The sequence below is a fragment of the Camelus dromedarius genome, chromosome 23 (assembly GCF_036321535.1).
Source record: "Camelus dromedarius isolate mCamDro1 chromosome 23, mCamDro1.pat, whole genome shotgun sequence".
Lineage (NCBI taxonomy): Eukaryota > Metazoa > Chordata > Mammalia > Artiodactyla > Camelidae > Camelus > Camelus dromedarius.
In genome coordinates this window covers 29,473,678-29,485,297 of record NC_087458.1, presented here as the reverse complement: position 1 = coordinate 29,485,297, position 11,620 = coordinate 29,473,678, and the positions used below count along the sequence as shown (strand labels likewise).

Below are 11,620 nucleotides of genomic sequence, written 5' to 3'. Positions count from 1 at the left end.
TGCTTTAGCCGCATTATGTAAGTTTTGATATATTGTTTCTTTATTTTCGTTCATCTCAAAAGTATTTTCTAATTTCCCTTTTGACTTCATTTTTGGACTTTTATTTGGAAGTATGCTGTTTAATTTCCAAATATTTGTGAATTTCCTGAATTTTCTTCTATGACTGATTTCTAATTTCATTCTACTATGATCTGAAAACATACTTTGCATGACAATTTTTTTTTAAATTTGAGATATTTTTATGGCAATAAGGCTTGGTTTTTTATACAAGGTACCTTGCAGGTAACCATCAGAGAAGATGCTGCTGTTTTTAGATACACAGAACTGAACAAAACCATTTTAGCATCCTGCTTTACTGTGCACAGAAACTGGTGATCATCTTCAGAGACTAAGACTAGAAAATAAAATGGGTTAACACCATTTGTTTGTGAATTACTCAGGAGTCTTATTATAGGCTGTTTTTACCTGAAAGCACAACTATAGTCATTCTTCCAGCCTTTGAAGCAACTTTAAAATGCTTATGAAATTAAGAATATCAACTTTAGAGAAATATGTATTCAATTTCTTTGCCCTTTTTTTGGGGGGGTGGTTATTTGATTTTTTTATTTGTTGAGTTGTAGGAGTTGAGTATGTATTCTGAATATTGTCCCTTATCAGATATATGATTTGTAAATATTTCCTCCCCATCCGTAGGTTGCCTTGTCCCTCTGCTGATTGTGTCCTTTGATGCAGAGAAGTATTTAAATTCCTTGTAGGTTTCATTTGTCTATTTCTACTTTTGTGCTCGTACTTTTGGTATCACAGCCAATAAACCAGTGCCAAGTTCAATGTCATGAACATTTGCCCTATGTTTTCTTCCGAAAGTTTGAATTTTAGATCTTACATTTAGGTCTTTGATACATTTTGAATTAAATTTCTGTACAGGCTATAAAATTAGGATCCAATTTTATTCTTTTGCATACATCTATTAGATGTGCACTTTTTTTTAGCTTATCTTCCATGGAGTTTGTTAAGCTTCTTAAATATTTATATATACACATATATATAAAATCATATTTGGGAAGGTTTTTTTTGTTATTGTAATTTTCAACTCCAGAATTTCAATTTGGTTCTTCTTTCTATAATTTCTATGTCTTTACTGCTATTCTGTATTTTGTGAGACATCGTCTCATGATTTCTTTTCATCCTTACACATTGCTGTCTTTAGTTCTTTGAATATATTTAAAATAATTGATTTAAAATCTGTCCAGTTAAGGCCAATGTGGGCTTCCTCAGGGACAGTTTACTGATGATTTTTTTCCCTGTGTGTATGCTGTATTTTCTTATTTTTTAATATCTCATAGTTTTGATTAAAAATTGAAATTTTAAATACCATAACATGTTGAATGTGGAACTCAGATCATCCCCCTAGGAGTTTTTTGTGTTGTCGTTGGTGGTAGTGGTGGTAGGTATTTGTTTAGTAACTTTTCTGAACTAATTCTGCAAAGTCAGTATTCTTTGTCAAATGTGGTCGCTGAAGTCTCTGCTCAGTTAGCAAGTGGTCAGCTAATAATTGGGTAGGGATTTCCTTAAATGCTTTGAAACTACACATTTCCCAGTCTGCGGAGGGCCTCTGTGTGAAAGTTTGGGCGTGCTTTCAGACTCAGGCAGGTAGTTTACAACTTTGCCTTTGTTTTTTGTTGCAGCATGTGCCAGGCCTCCAGGCCAGCCAGTGGTGAGAGATCACCCCGCTCTGTTCTGCCCTTTGGAGGCTGTTGGGCTGCTGGTTTGTAAGGCTACCATGATTATAAGCTTTTGGTTTTCAAGACCACTTAAGAGTTGGAGGGAAAGGATGGGAATATGTTAAAATGCCACAAAACTCCCTGTTCATACTGAGAGTCAGCTATGCTTCTTGAGTAAACCCTCTTTGGATTTTTGCAAACCTTTGATTAATTTCCAGAGTTCTTAAAAAGTTGATTTGGATGACTTTGCCAGTCAGTAGTCTCCCTGTATTTATAGGGGAGTAGATTTTTGGAAGACTTTACTCTGTCATTCCCACACACACCCACATATTTTAAACAGGGTTAATGGTCCCTTATTAAATCATTTAGTGTTCTTTCTTGATCTTCAGATAATGAATATGTGAGGATCCAGCTAAATATTTCCCAAGGTGTGCAACATAGGCTTGACTGCATCACTTCAAGTGTTCCTCCCTCATTTATAGGAGCAGTTGCAATTTCCTAGATCTGGTCCTCCTCCCAAATGGACTCTAAGTCAATGGCTTGGAGATTTTTGATTTGGGAGAATCATATCCACATTGATTGAACTGGTAGATATTTTACACAACATAATTTGAATTGCTTTTTGTAATAAATACTAACTCTATTTACACTCTGGGTAAAGGACAAACACTCTGAGCATGACTTTGGAGGATTTTCATGAGATGAGTTCAAGCATTTGACAGCTCTTTTTATTGATCTTATTTAAATTAAAAGTGGTTTTAACTCCCTTCCAGTTGAAATTACCATAAATCATAAATAGATATTCTCTTTCTTTGTAACTCAAGGGGTTTAGGGGGGAGGAAATCATGGCTAATTACATAGTCAGGAGTTTAAACTCAAATTTTTAAATACAAAATGTCTGTCCATTTTATGCATATTATCTAAATAATTAGAATTCCATTAAATAAAGCAAAAAGCACCAGACACATTTCCGTCTGCTATCTCTACTCAGGCGCTGAATTTAAAATGCTAATTTCCACTGGCTGTTCTTAAAAAAAATGTACATCAAACACATTATTTAAGAAAATTTCAATGAATGCTGAAAAAAGAGAGGAAGTGAAGATTTTGTGCATTTAAATGTGTTTTCAATCTGGCTTTCAAAAGAGCTCTTTATTTACAAATAAAATACATCATTGCTTATATTGTAAACACATGTCCAAAGTGGATGAAAAGCTTCCTGGAAAATCGCTGTTGCTAATGTTAAAACACACTCATCAAAGTTCATAAAGTACTTTGTGATACTCTGGCTACAGCTATAGAAAATGACTTTCTATACTGTGAACACTGCAGAGAAAAATTTGTTTTAACAGAACTTCAAAGAAACAGCAATTTACTAGATTTTGGATTCAATTTATGTCTCCACTCTTAAGATACATCTAAGAACCCTATGGCCATTGTAAATATTGAAAGATTACCATCTACTAAGTTTATTAAATATTCTGCTTATACAACTCAACAGCAGAAGAATAAACAATCTGATTAAAAAAGAAGTAGAAGATCCGATTAGACATTTTTCCAAGGAAAACATAACAGATAAACAGCATGTACATGGAAGAGCACTCACAGTCACTAATCACCAAGAAATGCAAGTCAAAACCAGTATGAGCTATCACCTCACACCCCTTAGAGTGCCTGTTATCCAACAGACGAGAGGGGACAAATGCTGGTGAGGATACGGAGAAAAGGGGACATCTGTGCACTGTTAGTAGGAAGATAAGTTGTGCAGCCACTATGGAAAACAGTACGGAGTTTCTGTAAAAAATTAAAACTAGAACTACCATATGATCCAGATATTCCACTTCTGTGTGTTTATTCAAAGGAAGCAAAAACACTAACTCAAAAAGATATGTGCACCCCCATGTTTGTTGAAGCATTATTTATAATAGCCAACACACAGAAGAAACCTACATCTATTGATGAAGTTATGAATAAAGAAAAGGTGTATATATATATATATATATATATATATATATATATATATATATATATATACACAAACACACACACATATACATCCAATGGAATATTATTCAGCTATTAAAATGAAGGCCATTCTGTCATTTGGGACAAAATGAATGGACACTGAGGACATTACGCTAAGTGAAACAAGTCATACAGAGAAAGACAAATACTAACAAACTGCATGAGCTCACTTACATGTAGAATCTGCAAAAAAATGAACTCATAGATACAGAGAATAATTGGTAGTTACCAGAGGTGGTGGAGGGTAGGGGTGGTGAAGTGGGAAAAAAGGTACAAGGTTCCAGTTTTAAAATAGACTTAAAAATATAAAAATACTCTCTGAAGAAAATGGATCTTGAAAGTTCTCATCACAAGAAAGAAACCTGTAACTGTGTGCATGATGGATGCTATCTGGGTGAATTGCAGTGGTTATTTTGCAGCCTAAATGTACACTGAATGTTTATGTTTACACCTGAAACTGTTGTAAGGTTATATGTCAATTATATCTCAATTTAAAAAAGTAAAGACCATAACATTTTTAAAAGGTTAAAAATATTCTACTGTTTCAATGAGATGCTATTTTTTTTCATTGTTCATGAACATTTTACAGAAAAACAATGTTAGAGCCTTAACTATATAATAACAAAGTCCTTGTAGACGTTCTAGAAATAGATCCACTTATGCAGATGCCACAGTGAAATCAAGAGTAAACTGAATTCCACTCCTTATACAAAAAATGTGCTTGAAATCCCACGTATAAGTAACTGTTAGAGTAAAAGGAACAAGGAAGGGATAAGGAGAGCTTGCAGACATCAGTCCAGCAGGGTAGCATCGCACTGAAGTGTCCCAAGCCCTGGATCCTGCCCTTTCCTGGTGTGCTACGTTGGGAAAGCTGCTTCCCCCCTCTTTGTATAGAGCTTTCCCATCTGTGAAAGGACAGGGACACCCACATTTCAGCGTGCTAAGCAACATATGTGCTCAAAACATAACAGCACATACATACAAGTTTGTTGTGGCATCAAAGACTGAATTAGTTGGGATGCTATAAAGTGAATGTGAAATCACGGCTTTGTAGGTCCAATAGGAAATCAGAAGTTTTCTGCAGGAGAGATGAGTAGAAAATTCAAGAAATGAGTCTTCTGAAAGCAGTGTGAGGAATGATTGGCTTCTTCGCCTCCAGGCAAGCACACCCTTCAGATGACCTGTGCTGCATCTGATGAGTTTGCATTTCAATTCTATTGGCCTCACACTCCACCTGCAAAGGGGTGCCCTGAGGATACTGGCCCTGAAGGCCAGATGTGCTGCATGAAGTAGCCCCCAGCCCAGAGCAGAGCACGATACACAGTGTCCTGCCCCCACCTGCTGACCCTCAGCATCCAGAGAAAGGTTTGTGGGGAGATCCCATAAGCTGATGTACACATCATCTACAAATGGAGGAATCTTTGGCATCAAGAAAGAACAATATGATATCATGGTGAAGAAACCTGGTTCAGCTAGAATTCCTGCTCTTCCATTAACCAGCTATATGACTTTGGCTGAGAATCAGTTTCCTCACAAATCAAATGAATAGCTGCAATCAATCCAAAAGAATTATTACGAGTCTTCAATGACGTTATGTATAGAAATTACTCAGTACAGTGACAGGCACAAAATAAACACCCACTGTATATTGATATAGTAATAAACTATTATTGGTAAAGATTATTACATGCACCAAGATTGTTAATGATATACACGCAGGAAATACCCTGATCTAAAATACACTGTAAACATTTTGTAAAATATTTGGAAAGGGTGGCCAATTATTTGTCTGCTGTAAATTGTCTCATGCTGGAAGTTTTCTGGCTTTAACCCATGAGTACTCACAAACTCTTATATAAAGCATGTCAGGTTCAAAGCTTTTGGAGTGGAAATTTCTAAGCCATGTACAAAAAGTAACATTTAGGAACAGCTTGAAATTTGAACCCCAATATCACTTTTTAAAAAAAAAAACTGAACATAATCATGACTTATTACAACTGGGGAGACATAAAAAGCACAGTCACAGTCCTGTTTCAAAGAAGCCACTATGGTGACAAGTGAGACTAGGAAACTAAGTGGCTGGAAACTAGTTTGAAGAGCTCAAGTCTTTAGTGGGTAATAGAATAAGTTCTTTTCAGACTATTATCCCAGAGTTGATTTTATCGTCAGAGCCTGTGCTTAAGGCAGAAAAACTTACATTGAACAGTGATGCTAATAGATTCCCAGTAAATATGAATTGAAATTAATCACTTTTTTTAAGACAATTGAAGAGACAAAATTTAGTAAGGATTGACCAGGGATCTTATTTGACAGATATATTTGGAATAATACAGTTTTTAGACATGTGTAGAGTGGGATATGTAATTTACTTCTGCCTCAGATTTTCCACTTGTGAAATGAGGATGGGGTTGCCAGATAAAATCTAGGCTGCCCAGTTAAATTTGAATGTTGGATAAGCAATAAATAATTTTTATTCATATATTCCATTTGGTATTTGGGACATACTTATAATAAATTTATTACCATCCTGATGTGAATATAAAAGACTTTTTTTTTTTTACGAATTGAGATTTGCTATCATTTCCCATGTACAAATATTTGGCCGTTCACACTCCAATAGTCATAATCACTCCATGCAATTGGTTTTTAAATCTGAATCTGTGCTGTTTGAACATTATTGTCTTACATGCATGGCAACATGATGTTTATCTTTTTTATAGCTCTTACTTGCCAAATTAATCCTTTAGAAATTGATTGTTTCTAGTAGGTATCTAGTCGCCAATCTGGTTGTTTGGTCATAAGAGAAAAATAGAAAAACGACATCTGACTTTGCATGAATGTGTCAAAATGATTGTCTCTTTCCAGGTACTGAAAGATGAAGTACAACTGTCTTAATCCAATATGTAGTTCATTTATTTTCTAATGAGAAAAACAGAAAAGGCTAATATTTTGAAGTATTAGTCTATACATATATCACATCCTGTCTCCAATTCTTTTTTTTTAACCCTGCTCATAATTCCTGTTCCATTTAAATCCAAGAGACATGAGGCCTTGGTTTTATCCAAGGAAATCTTATTAAGTAGAACTATTACTACCATCAAATTCTTATGTTTGGGCCACATTCAAGTCTAAGTACAATTTAAAGAACACATGACCCAAATCTGTCACCAACGCCCAGTCTAGAAAAAAACATGTTAAGCTAAACAAAGAGAAAGAAGGCTTAGAAGGGCATCAAGAGAGTTGCAGCCAGTCCCCTCCCTTAGGAGGAGAACCAGAGCCCTGGAGAGTTCTGGGGATTAGGGATGGAAGAGTGTACCTCTTCCTGTCTGGCTGCCTTGAGAACTGGCAAGCTTCCCAGAGTTCTCCAGCCCCCATGGCATTGATGGGTGGAACAGAGATGGCAGCGCAGAAATCTCAGAGAGGTGGCTGGGGATACACAGCCCAAGTCACAGCCTCATGATGTTGTTGAAGGGGTCTAAACGGTCACTCATGTCATCTCACTGAGGCAGAGTGTTGCTGACATGACATAAGAACCAGCTGAGTGGCAATGGTCTTTCCTAGTGGATAAAGGCCATATACGAAAGACCAAATGACGAACTGTTTCTGCAGGTATTGTCACAAAGTAGTTCAAACCAATGATCAGATGCAACCCCTGAGGACAAGATGCTCTGTAATCCTCCAAACCTCCAATGTAATCCTCTTCCAATGAGAAAAGATGGAGAAATAGCGTGTATTGCTCAAATTTTCTTTCCAATACAAAAGAAAGCACTGAAGTGGCTGTTTCTATCCTAAAAGAAGTGAGAGTTTAAGATGGAGAGGAAATCTATTTATCTCAAACAAAGAAAGTTGCATTTATCAATCATCCCTCCTCCAAAGTCCCCATGGGGTATGGGACTTGAAGATTTATATCTGCCACTGGTAATTACAAAACCAGTCTAAACACTGCTAATCTTAAACATGTGCTTAATAAATTGATGAGACGGTTTGAACAAACATGATTAGATATCTCAAAATGGTTATACAGATGTTAAGAGGAACATTGATTGAGTGCCTACTATGTGCCAGGCATCTTACTGTGTCCTTTATAGATGTATTTAGTTTGCCCTTGGCCACTAATCTTAAGAGATTTGCTATTCTACCAATATTAAACCTGAGGCTCAAGGAGAGACTGAGTAATTTGTCCGCCTCATACAGCCTGTAAGTGGCAGGGTTGGGTTTGAATGAGAGCCATTTACTTCAAAGTAGAAATTCTTTGAAATATCAGAACACAGACTCTGCTAAACATCATTTGTTATCAGTCCTTGCTCAGCTTAACCTTGGATAGCCTGGCTGAAGTTTACAGGGATCTTCTAACTCTCTTTCATCTTTATTTCAAGAATCCAAAGGCCTTGGCCAATGCCAAGTTCCTGCGGACAGAGTTTCTGCCTTCTTCAGCAGCTTTGGAACTAGGGCGATTCTGGCATCAATTTTTCAGCTCCCTACTGCACACTGAACATGCAGAATGTAGAAAAAAATGTGTTTTATTCACTCCTGATGAAAGGAGAGAGATCTGCTGGCTTTTTGACGAAAGCCCTGGGTTAGTAAAAACATCACTAGGAGAATGCCTCAGAATATGTCACCTCAACTCTTGAACACACATGTTTCTCTCATAAAAAGCAGAGATATTGAAAGTGCATTTGAAATTGGACGTAAGGGCTGGCTATGGAGTCCTTCCAAAGTCAAGTTCAGGAGAGACTCTAGTTATCTTTAAATTGAGTCCTGACCGAATGGTGTTTTTTCTGGTTTCACTCATATTTCCTATGTCTTATCTCTGAATCTTGGGCCATTGCTCTAGAAACTTTTAGAAAAAGTCTAATGGTTTCCAACATACATTAAATTATTTTTATTAATTGTGCATGCTGAAGCTTTTTTTTTCTTTTTTACATGATTTTATGAACATCATTGGACAATTTGAAGGGAATGTCTCTGGCACTTTACCTCACTCTATCATTTTTTCTGGAAGTTTCTCAGCAATTAATTTGTAATCTAAGTTGCCTATTTTTCTGCAAGTGGATTTCCTTAATTAACCTATGAGAACAGACATTTAAAAAAAAAAGAGAGAGACTGCCTGGAGAACACTACTTCAGACTCACTGCCTAGAAAAATAAAAATCTCTCCCAGAATTGAAGGAAGAGAATCTCAGGGGCTGTTATTTCAATGTTAAGCATGGTTTGACAAAACAGATTAAGCTGCTCATATTCAAGTAGCTCTTCTCTGGGAACTGAGGCTGAGGAATGGATTGGTTTAAATATCTTGATGAAATTGTCACAAAATATAAATTTTATTGTGGAGCAAATCACTTGTCATGAATTGAAAATATAATGAAATCAATATTTTACTTATGGCCTTTAAGACATACTTTTAATTAATCTATTTTGATACAATACGATCATTGATCCAAGAAAACTCCAGCATTTTCTTTTAATCTGGGATGAAATCAATGAATTTTTCACCTTAAGAAAATGAGAATGTGAGGTCTTTGTAGTCTAACAACATTCCAGTCTCCATATGTGGGGAAAGGACTCTGCCACCACCTTAAAAATGTCTGGTTTTGTCAGCTCAGAGGCTCAATGATAATGTCTTTAAGTCCAAGAAATGTGTTTTTCTTCTTGGCTCTGTTTCTCACGGCTGGAACCGCATTCATGAAGTCCATTTATGATGGCTAACCCATTCTTCTAGAAAGGTTTCAACTTTTCCCCTGAGCAGAATAATTGAAAACATCACTAACGCTTCCTTCGTTCATATTCATAGGAGTATTTTGAGAATTCTTTGGGGAATTATAAGATTTTATCCAAAATAACACAGTGTGCTGAAAAAAAAATCCTAAAATATTTTCTTTTTTAATAATACAAAGTTAAAACTAGGATAAGTATTTCTGTAGTAAACATGTTACAGTGTAAACAATTTCATTTTAACCTCATCTTAACAACAGCCTGGACATTCTGACTTATTAAGAAAAGAGAATTAGTGTTGATAAATTAATGGTCTTTATATTTCACTTAAAATCACACTCTGACTTTTTCAGAAGCTTAGAGGAAAAAAAAATTAGAATCTGTAAGAAAGTTTTCTCTAAGAAACAATTTATCTTAAGTCCAGGATGGAAACACAAGGAGAGTTTTGACATTTTGGATCAGGTCCAAGAACTGGCAGTGTGAAACCACATGAAAATGCAAAGAACATTTTAAAGAAAAGGTTACTATAGTCTTTTGCAGTAATCCTAAAGATATATTTCCTATTATGCCAGATTCAGATAGAATTACTTGGGGGAAAATGTTCTCATTCTACTGAAACTTGCTTTCTTTTCCTCATCAGTTAGATAACATATTAGGCATTAGTGATAGAAAGACATTTGAAAGCAATGCCATTTTAACATAATCCTGATTAATGTCTATTAAGTTCTGTAGGCTGAATTAGGAAAAACTCCATATTAAGGGGGAAATATAGCTGTGTGTCTATAGCACAGGAAGAAATGTGCTCAAAACAAAAACCCAGGGATGCTAACATGATATCACCCAAGTACCTTCCAAATCACAAAGAGCATTTAACAATTGTAGTCTGTAGTTTTAACAGTGCATTCATGGTGCATTGATCTACAGACAATTAGAAACTCATAGGCAGCCTATATTAAAACATTATTAAAATGGTATCTTCTGTTATCAGGCCAGTCATTATATTCTACTACAATTTCAAAAGTTGGTTTATAAACGTAAATACACATCAAGCCAGTATGTGGACTTTCTTATTGTAGAATCAGAAACCGCGAATTGAGGAAATCATTAGGAGAACACAAGTTAATAGGGAGTCTAAGGAATTAGATGTTTGGTTTCTGGTACATCTGAGGGTCCTTAGGTTTTTTTTTAACCAGGTGTTAACATCTCCAAGATGTGCCAAAATAGTTCATTGAGGTCTAAGGTGGCGTGGCTAACTCTCTGGTGATCACTGGGGCAGTGAGCTCTTGATGGAATGTCTGTCATTGTGGAGCCACAGGCAAAGTGTAAGCCATTTTGGAGACACAAATGCTGACTCCAGCATACACTTTCCACACTAAGTTTCCTTGACCTATATCTACAGCAGACAGAGATTATTAGGGATTTAGTGAACAGTCAGGGCAGACCTAATCTTTTAGTGGTATCCTTCCTCAGAGGCTCACAACTTCAAAATTTAAAAAATGGTAACTGTTGGGATAAAAAAAAAAGTTTCTCTTTTATACCTGTAATTGATTCTCACAAATACATATTGTTTACATTTAACTCTTAAAAAATTATACTCCCTTCAATTTCTTGGGTTACACTTCTACATAAGGGTATACATTTCAGCTGTTATTCCCTTAAAAAGAAGGCATCTCATGGTCACCTGGCAGGGGAGCCACCATGATTACGAAGGAGGTTTTCCCAGGGTGAGGCTTATCCGTTGCACTCCCGATGTGCTGACCCCTGTAATGTCCCCAAATGTGGGAAACTCAGCTGCATAATTTGTGGTACTGGGGGACTACATTCATGCTCTCCCCTGAAAAAAGAGGAAAGAAGGCATCTTTTCATCAGGACAGCAAGCCAAGTGATCAAATCCAATTAACCCAAGTTAATTATTAATATACAACAATTTTATTAAAACCAATTGAAAATCTTTCAGTTTGATTGTGTGTGTGTGTGTGTGGGGGGGCTACTACTATCTCAAGGACCAAAGAAGTACTTAATATTTTAACTATGTGAACATCTTTATAGAGAACAAATCCTTGCCCACAAAGAATTTAATCTGGACAACTGCCTTGGTCAACTTGGGCTGCCATCACAGAACTCCCTAGGCTGGGTGGCTTAAATAACATTTATTTAGTTTCTCAC

General features: G+C 36.1%; 1 non-coding gene across 1 annotated transcript; it reads left to right on the top strand.

Annotated features, from left to right (window-relative positions):
* Positions 1–11,127: 11,127 nt before the first annotated feature.
* Positions 11,128–11,291, top strand: LOC116153763 (U1 spliceosomal RNA). Its single transcript, XR_010377606.1, has one exon. It is a non-coding gene; the product is annotated as a U1 spliceosomal RNA (small nuclear RNA).
* The last annotated feature ends 329 nt before the right edge of the window (positions 11,292–11,620 follow it).